Genomic DNA, 9,841 nt, shown 5'->3' with positions numbered 1-9,841 from the left:
TATGTTGTGATGCTACGTGTGTATCATTTGGGTGAAGCCATGACCTAGGTGATGCCAGCATTCTCATCCAGAAGGTACAAGCTGGTTACAACCAAATGCAAGGCAAGATCCTTGTTGGGTCTGGTTTTTAAAAAGCAGCTGTAAAAGACACTTTGGGGACAAATGTGGAAATTTGAGTACAGACTGAGCATTAGAGGATATTGGGGATTTACTGTTAATTTTATTAAGTGTGATAATGGTATTGTGATCATGGGGAAATGTATTTAGGTTGTTGAAGTGCATACTAAAGTATTTAAGAGTGAAATGTCGTGATATCTGTAATTAACTATATAATACTTGAGCAAATATGGTAAAGTGTTAAGAATTATTAAATCTAGGTGATGAGTACATGGGTGTTCATTATACTATTCTCTCTACTTTCTGTATGTAGAAAAATGTTCATAATGAAAAGCTAAAGAAAAAACAAAGGAACGCACAGTCCAGGGGTGGTGATTATCTAACATTTAGAGGCAGCTTTTACAAATGTTTCTATACTGCTATCTTAATCAACAATGACACTTTGTAATTTGCTGACTAAATGTGAGACACTGGTTTTATTGGTAAAAACAGTGGCCTGTTGACCAACATGATGAATGTTGGAGATGAATTTTTTTCCCAGCAAAATGGACTATAGTCAAGATATGTGATTATCTAAAAATATTCCAGAGACTCTCTCTGCCCTTGCATAAGTAGAGTGTACAAATCTCAAGAGGCCTGTAGCCTGTACCCTTAACAATGATGCCCTAGGCTAAATCCTTCAAGGGGTCTCTGGCCAAGGACACTGGAGGATTCTGGGTGCCTGACCCAATTCTCCCTCTGGAATCTTGGCTTTTACTTGAAGAGAAATTTTTTGGCTTCTTGTATCTACCAAAAAGAACCTAAAAGTTGTGCATGTTCAAATTGGCTCAGGTTAGTTTGCAAGAACAGGACTTGCACATAATAGGTTTTCAATATTTGCACATTACTTCCATTCCTCAGTTTTGAATTTTTTGCTGTTATAAATATTGTGAGATACGTGCTATCTCCTTAGCTATCTTCCCAAAACTACAATGCCCCACTACTCTCTTTCCCATACCATAGACTCTGGCTAAACTGATTATTCGATTACTAGCTAGATCTCTCTTTATTTGAAATGAAACATTGGACATAATGTAAACACCAATGAACACTGCGATGTCCTTGATGACCCATTCTGTCCGTATTCCTCAGAAGTTGATGTCAAAGATGCATGTTTCATTTTCCTTGTTACTCTAAGTATCTAGGAAAATCACACCATGTTTTTCTTTACTCTCACACTCACAGTACTTCTGACACCAGATGTGTGAATCAATTCTCCAACAGCTACTGGGTGTCCTATAATTCAATTCGGTTCTAACACTGTCTATCTGGAGTTAACGTCAGATCCCACAAGTTAAAGGCTCAGTCCCACATGACTGCCCTCACTTCAGATGTCAATCAAAAGTCCCAAGTTGTCACCTGTATTTCTGATTCATGGGCTATAAATTGGGGCTCCGAAAACCCCTCCTCGGGTTCAATAATTTGCTAGAACAACTCACAGAAATCAGGGAAATACTTAGGTTTACTGGTTTATTGTATACTAAATGATACGCTAAAAGATACAAGCAAACATTCAGATGAAGAGATACATAGGGTAAGGTCTGGAAGGGTCCCAAGTGCAGGAGCTTCTATCTCTGTGGAGTTGGGGTGTAACACCCTCCCAGCATATGGATGTGTTCAGCAACTTGGCAGCTCTCTAAACTCCACAGTTTTGGGATTTTTATGGAGGCTTCATCACATAGGCATGATTGACTATTAACTCCATCTCCAGCCCCTCTCACTTCCCTGAAGGATGGGGGTGGGGCTGCAAGTTCCAAGCTTCTAATCATGGCTTGATGTTTCTGGTGACCAGCCCCCATCCTGAAGCTGTCCAGGAGCCCACAAAAAGTCACCTCCTTAGAACAAAAGATGTTCCCATCACCCTGGAAATTCCAAGTGATTTAGGAGCTCTGTTTCAGGAACTAGGGTCAAAGACCAAATATTAGAACAAAAGATGCTAGCACCTTTATTGATTAGGAAATTACAAAGGTTTTAGGAGCTCTGGCTAAAAGTCAGAGATAAAGACCAAAATATATATTTCTTATTATATTAACAATAAGATATGGAAAATATCATTGCTTTAAAGTAGCAGTTATTAACACTATCATTAGATCATCTGTGGACTACATAAGTATATTTATGTAAGTGGACCAGAACCTATAGCATTTCAAATATATGTTGATATAAATAAATTCGTCTACTACAAATGATTTAATAAAGTCCTATTTTTCCTTCCCTTTCTACTCGACTTAATTCCATTGTCCATCCTCCTGCTTACATCTTCAACTCTTTTGGGTTTTTGCCCTTTTGATTTACCCTCCTGGCAAAACCGTGATGCTGGAGCAATCCGGTATGCCTGTCACAGACACCTACAGAAGGTCTGCAGGCATTTCCATCATCCCACCCAATGAGACTGTAAAGGTCCTGCAGCCCAGCCAATCCCAATCAATTTTGGCATGAGTCCTAGGCCCAACCCAGGACAGTTAAAATTCGTTCTGAAATCAAGAACGAAGGAGTTAAAAAATCCTCCCTGGGCTAGAAGAAGAAGAAAAAAATCTCTGAGATAAGCTTTGCTAACTGCAGCTGTGCATACTTAGCATGATCAACTGTTGTTTAAAACTAACCAGGTCTTTCTGTCCCTCCTTAGTTATGAGTGAGCTGTCTTTCCCAGAAAGTCAGGGTCCAGACATCAAGATTCCATCTCACAAGGCCAAACACAGGCTGAAGATGAAAACTAACCTGAAAGGTCCAGTCAAGGGAAAAGATATTCAGTCTTCAAAGCCAAACGCACACTGATGGGAAGGTGCCAACCAGCAAGGCCACACGCTCCCCCTTCCCCTACCTAAAACCCCAGCACGTGCTCCCCTCCCCTAATTAAAACCCCAGATAAAAACCCGTACCTTTTTCCCTTCGAGGAGGTGGATCTGAGTTTTAACTCCCATCTCCTTGTCTGGCCACCTTTCAATAATAAACCTCTTTCCTTGCCATCAGCCTGGCATTCCAGTCACTGGCCCTCATGTGCAGTGGTTAAACAAACCAGTGTTGGTGTTTGGTAACACTTCCCCAAGGTATTTAGGATTGAGATTCAGAAAGTCTTGTCAGTTTCTTCATGGCTAAAGATTTAAGCAAGAGTGATATTAAAAATATTCAATGATTGGTATGGTATGGGCACTGGCCATGCAGAATGGTTGCAAACCATGTTATAGTAGGATGGGCCTGGAGGCCCTGATATGCCTTTTGTTGTCCCTGTAGTTGCTGGATCATGGGGAGGACATAGGGGTCCAAAGGGAGGTGGTAACCTTCAGTATTTTATTTTTGTTTATTTATTTTTTTGAGGAAGATTGGCCCTATGCTAACATCCATTGCCAATCTTCCTCTTTTTTTTTTTCTTTTTTCCCCCCAAAGCCCCAATACATAGTTATGTATCATAGTTGTAGAGTTGTAGCTCTTCTATATGGGATGCTGACTCAGCATGGCTTGATGAGCAGTGAGTAGGTCTGCACCCAGGATCCAAACCAGCGAACCCTGGGCCACTGAAGCAGAATGTGCGAACGTAACCACTGTGCTGTCGGGTCGGCCCCTGACTTTCAGAATTTTAAAATTCATCTGTGGAACTTGGGAGCTCTGGGCCACCATGCCTCCAGCCATGTTGTTTTATTACATTTCTTATAATTTACTTTAAAATACTTTCTTATAAATAGTGTAATGTATTTGTGTGTAAATTAACTTTAATCTACACTCTAGGGGATGTTAGTTATTATTAGAGTTAACTTATTAGGAATTCATGCTCTAGAGGTGGTTAGTTATAACCTGAAGTGCCCTAATCAGGAATCCATACTCCCCAGGTGGCTACTTAAGCATTTCAAGGATCTTTATTGAAATTTATACCAGAAAGTTCATTAATTAGCATAAAGGATGTTAGAAATACATGTTCATTGGTGAAATGAATGGTGTTCCAGATACATAGCTAGGTGGAAAGATTTCACAGCCCTATTGCTCTTGTGTAAATGAGGTACAAGAACACCTGACCAGAGTGTAAATTCCATGAAAGCAGGGATTTTTATTGGTTTTACCCATCACTATATACCCAGTGCTATGAAAAGTGTCTGACACATACTAAACACTCAATATATGGTAACTAAGTTGCTGGAAAGCCCAGCAACCTACTACCTTCTCGGTCTATGTTCTCTTTGATTCTGTGCTGCCCACCTCTCCACAATGCCTTCTAATCAGTTCTTGGCAGCATCTACTGACAGACCTGAATAGAAGTTTAGCTGATTCTGTTTGAATATTGCTGCAGCCACTTCAGAGTGAACCTCTCACGCAAGATGTTTGTAGGCATGCCTGAGGACAGGAGTGAGGATTTCCTTACCCTTCCAGGAGCAGGTTGTATGACTTTTTCTACCCACTTGCTAATAAAAGTTTATACACTTGGAAGAATTTTGTCCAAGTCTTGCTTTCCTTGTAATAGACCACCTGATATTAATGTTGGGGGTGGGGGGAGGGCATGCTTAGCTTTCACCTAGTCCAATCAATGGATGCTGTTGATATTTACTAAAAGAACCTGATAGTTGCTGAAGGGCCAAATAGACCGAAGTCAATTTCTAATACAGGGGGAAAACGGAGACAGAAACACACAAAATTTTGTATATCGGTGCCAGTGTAAATTAAGAGTCCTCTGCCTCAAGGAGGCATCAGTGCTCTCTGGCAGTGTGGAGGATGAATCTGAGAGGCTCTCGTCAGAGATCAGAATCAGCAGAATGGATGTTATTTACCAGGAAGACCTTGTAGAACAAGAAGACAACCGGCTAAGGATGTGGACTTTGGAGCCAACATTTAAAAAACAGAGAGGTCAAGAAGAAACCGTGAAAGATATCGGCAATCTAGATGACTGTGGCATCACAGAAACAAGAGGGGAAAGGCAAGGAGTTCAGAGGAGAGGAGAAAATGTGACAAAGAACGCAATGCAGAATTTAGTCTGAGACTTATTTTCATTGCAATGTGATAGCAAGTTTTTAAGATCAGAACTGAGAGTATCCTCTAGATTTGGCAATGAATAATTTTACTGAGTAGTTTTTGTTTTTTTTTTTTTTGGTGAGGAAGATTGGCCCTGAGCTAACACCTGTGCCCATCTTCCTCTATTTTGTATATGGGACACCACCACAGCATGGCTTGATGAGCAGTGCGTAGGTCCGTGCCCAGGATCCAAACCTGTGAACCCCGGGCCGCTGAAGCAGAGTGAACGAAGTAACCACCACCCACTAGGCTGGCCCCCTCCTGAGAGTAGTTTTAAAAACTGTAGTGGGGCTGGATATGATTTTGCAGTAGAGAGACAGTGTATGGGAGGTGAGAAAGTGGAAAAAGCAAGTACGGTTCACATTTTTAGAAGTGTGGAAGCAAATGAAATCAATACTTACCATATAAGGATGGAAAGACTTGATCATGCTCATGAATCGAAAAGAAGGAGCCAGTATAGGGGCTGGCCCTGTGGTGCAGTGGCTAAGTTTGGCACGTTCCACTTTAGCGGCCTGCATTTGTGGCAGATCCTGGGTGCAGACCCATACCAATCATCAGCCACACTGTGGTGGCGACCCACATATAAAGTAGGGGAAGAGGCACAGATGTTAGCTCAGGGCTAATCTTCCTCAGCAAAAAAAAAAAAAAAAAGGAGCTAATATAGACAGTGGGATTGAAGACACAGAAAAAGAAATAGAAGCTGATGGGTCAAGATGTAAAGTAAAGTTTTGTTAATTTGAGTAAAGGTTAAGTTGTCATTAAAAAAGAAAGGACTCTAAAACTTAGTAGCTTAAACAAGACAGAAGTTTATTTCTCTGCCATGTAACAGCCTGGCCAGTTTAGACTGGCATGCAGCTCTGTACCACAAAGTCTCTCAGGGGCTCATATTTTTTCCATATTGTTGCGCCACCAGCACTACATGTTGAAGTTGGGTCAATGGCACAGCCTGTTCCAGCGCGTGGCAGAGAAAGTCAAGAACAAATTAGGTAGAAGTTGTACACATTACCTCTGCTCACATTCTCTTGGTGAGAATTTAGTCAGGAACTATCACTAAGTATTAAAATTTCTGTGATTCAGTTTAAAATACTGTATTTCAGTATAGTTAATAGGATATGATGTATGTGCCAACAATGTAAGCTTTGATTCTATACAGGGTCAATGAACATGCTAAAGAAAAAAAAAAGCCCAGTTCAGCAGTCTTCAGCTAGCTGTAGATCAGAAAGGGACATACTCCAGGGGTTTCTGCTAGAATAATCTACTGTAAAGATCTCCGTAAAGCCTTGCTGATTGCCATACTGAATGTAAAAATGGGTTTTGTATTGAGCAAGCTAGTGATTTGTCAAATAGTATGATGCATGTTAGAAACTGGGAAATTAAAGTTACTCAAGGTATGAGGATTGTCTACAATAGTTAGGAGACTTTTCTTATGTTTGCATGAATAGCAAGTTTTGTTATCTGATACATTAAGGATGCCTGCTGATTCCTAAGCTGTCCTATGTTGAGCCATTGGGATTTCTGATTCCATCATGGTGACTAGAGGGCACAGAATCCTGTCTCTAAAATGTTTTTGTGTGGGCCGGCCCTGTGGCTTAGCCGTTAAGTGCGCGCGCTCCGCTGCCGGCGGCCCGGGTTCGGATCCTGGGCGCGCACCTACGCACCGCTTCTCCGGCCATGCTGAGGCTGCATCCCACATACAGCAACTAGAAGGATGTGCAGCTGTGGCATACAACTGTCTACTGAGGCTTTGGGGGGAAAATAAATAAATAAAAATTAAAAAAAAATTTTTTTTTAATGTTTTTGTGTGTCTTGAGTTCATCTTTCATTCAGCATATCACCAGAGCACCTAAAAGGACAAAGAAAGCTAGAATTTCACCAAGCTTGCAGGACTGGTTATGTTTACATTTCTTCGGTAGCTACTATTCTCTACCGAAAAGAATCTAACACTTGGATTGACTAGATATATTTAGGTTTATTAACTGAGTGTAAGGGAGCATAAAAGAGGTTGGGAAATGTGGTCTCCAGCTGGGCAGCCATGTGCCCAAGAAGAGAAGGAAAAAAATAGTACATATATGGTCTTTCCCTCCCTTTTTTAGGACACCTAAGAGTCTGCCATAGTGGAAAGCTTAGCTTGCCTAGGGAAAAAAAATGAGTGCGGATATAAATAGTTTATAGATGGAGGGGCAGGAAATTGAAGGACCTGAGGGCCTCAGATTTCTGGCAAATAGGAAACCGTGTTTGTTTGTTTGTTTATTTTACCTGCATTAATTACGATATTGACTTGGCTGGTTTAGAAGAGAGAAACTAGATAAAAGATTTCTTTCTCACGCACAAAAGGTCTGAGTTGTTAGTCTGTAGGGGTGAGTGGCATGGCAAAATGAGGTAATCCGGAGACCCAGGCTTCTTCTCTCTGTGGCTCTGTCATCCTAGGGTGTAGTCCTGCTATGCATGGTTGAGGCTGGCTCACTCCCACCATCATGTCTGTGTCTCAGCCCACAGACAGGGCAGAGGAAGAGTGAGAGAAGGGAGGGCAAGCAGCTTCCTAAGGAGGATGTGATCCCTTCTGCTCACAGTTCATTGGTCAGAACTTAGCCACATGGCCAAAGCTAGCTCTAAGGGTTGCTGGGAGGTCATGTGCTCAGCACATACATAAGGTGGGAGTGAGGGGGGAGGAGGCTTAGCAGGTTCTGCAAAAACAAAAACTAAACGACCCAACAAAACTCACTTGAAAAAATAATTTGAGGTAATTTACCAAGATGTATAGAGGACTACAAGGTAGATATAAAAGCAAGTAATGAAATAAGGGACAAAGAGAAGAGGAGGAAAAAAGAGGGTATGAATAAGGTTAGTAGTCAAATAGATGCCATATATACTTCAATAAAGGAAGGGAGTGGGTCGGGTTTTTTTGGCTTGAAGCCAAGGTAATTTATCCAAACTGCTAATACACTACTTTTATATTTCACCCATTAAATATTATGTTTAGATTCTTTCCTGCCTTCTTAGAGATTTGATGGATAAAGTACTAACTGGTATTGTAACTTGTATGCTACAATAACTAATCCATCAAATTCAATTTTAGGGCCGGCCCGGTGGCAAGGCAGTTAAGTTCGCGAGTTCTGCGTTCTGCTTCGGCAGCCGAGGGCTTGCAGGTTCAGATCCTGGGCATAGACCTACGCACCACTCATGGGGCCATGCTGAGGTGGCATCCCACGTGGACGAGCTGCAACTCTACAACTATCATACACAACTATGTGCTGGGGCTTTGGGGCAAAAAAAAAAAAGAAAAGAGGAGGATTGGCAACAGATGTTAGTGCAGGACCAATCTTCCTCCAAAAAAAAAAAAAAGAAAGAATTCAATTGTAATAATTGAGAGAGTTTTCAATGTTGAATAAAGTTATTTGGTTAGCAAGTTAGATATAAAATATATGAAAAGACAAAAAAATGTGGTGTTTTTGTTATTCACCTTTCACATTTTACCTACCCTTTCATAGACATAGGAAAATGAGAAACTATTCAAAATACCAGACATGGGTAAATGATCTCCTTATTGTGGAAAGTTGCCAGCCAAAGCAGTTATGTCTCAAAATGGCTATACCGCCAGAAAATTTAACACAAAAACTGTCATCATTATTTTGTTGGGTTTTCATTGGATTACAATCTACAGATTGGGGAAGCTTTCATCAGATTTCTAGTTCTTTCCAGCCTACTTTTTTTAGACTCCAAGTCAATCAGAGAATGAGGTCATACACTGCCATTGATCTTGCTCACTAGGGCACTATCAACACGCAGAATGAGGAACCTGAAATAAAGGTGCAAAACGTGAGAGAGTTGCATATTTTAGGGACATTTTCAGAAGTATCTTACGGGTGGTGTAGCAGCAATCTCAGCTTGAATTTAAGCTGAGTCTGTTGCTGGGGTTCAAGCATGTCTGGGCACGTTGAGCAAACTGGTGAGGCAGGACTGAAAGAAACCTGCTGACACGGGGGCTGAGACTGCTTCCTAGAACAGGCTCATTTTAATGAAAGAGAGAATTAGACAGAGAAGCCCTATAAGAAAGACTTAGTCATTGGATGGGGAGTAATAAATACAGCTTGGGGTAGCTGTTACTCAGAGCTGTCGCCAATCTAGGCCCATGAAAGCATGTCTGGGTCCCTAAGAGAAACAGAGCTCTGAGTAAAAACATAAAGAGGTGTTTCATGACCATATATGATATTGGGCACAAGCAGTCTGCTTCGGGGTTTCCCTAAAAGAGGTCAACAGAGTGAGCTCCATTTCTCCAGGCTACACCATGGTTTTGGCTGTTTTGCAGGTAGGAGCCTGCAGGGCCTGGAAGAGTAGAGCAGGGGAGGAGGGCAGTGAGAGAGGAATGTGTGAGCACAGGAGAGACCCTTATCCCAGAGGCTCCCAGAAAGCTGGAGGTTTCCTGTTAGTAGGCCTGGCAGGTAGAAGAGCCAGTGAAATTCAAGTTATCATTGCTAATGTGACCCCCATTAGTACCGTGGTCAATGAATTTGAATACTATTCCTAATCAAACACTCTTATGCAATGGTGTGTTATTGGGTAACTTATAATTACACATAGAATCACACGCTCTCCCACCAGGAGGGAGGGAACTACAGAACGGTGACTCTCGATCTAGGAAGGACCAATGTACATTTTTAAAAAATTTCCAGTGGACTGATACTCTTGCAAA

Source organism: Diceros bicornis, chromosome 17, assembly GCF_020826845.1.
Source record: "Diceros bicornis minor isolate mBicDic1 chromosome 17, mDicBic1.mat.cur, whole genome shotgun sequence".
NCBI classification, from domain to species: Eukaryota; Metazoa; Chordata; class Mammalia; order Perissodactyla; family Rhinocerotidae; genus Diceros; species Diceros bicornis.
Note: the sequence above shows the minus strand (reverse complement) of the source record.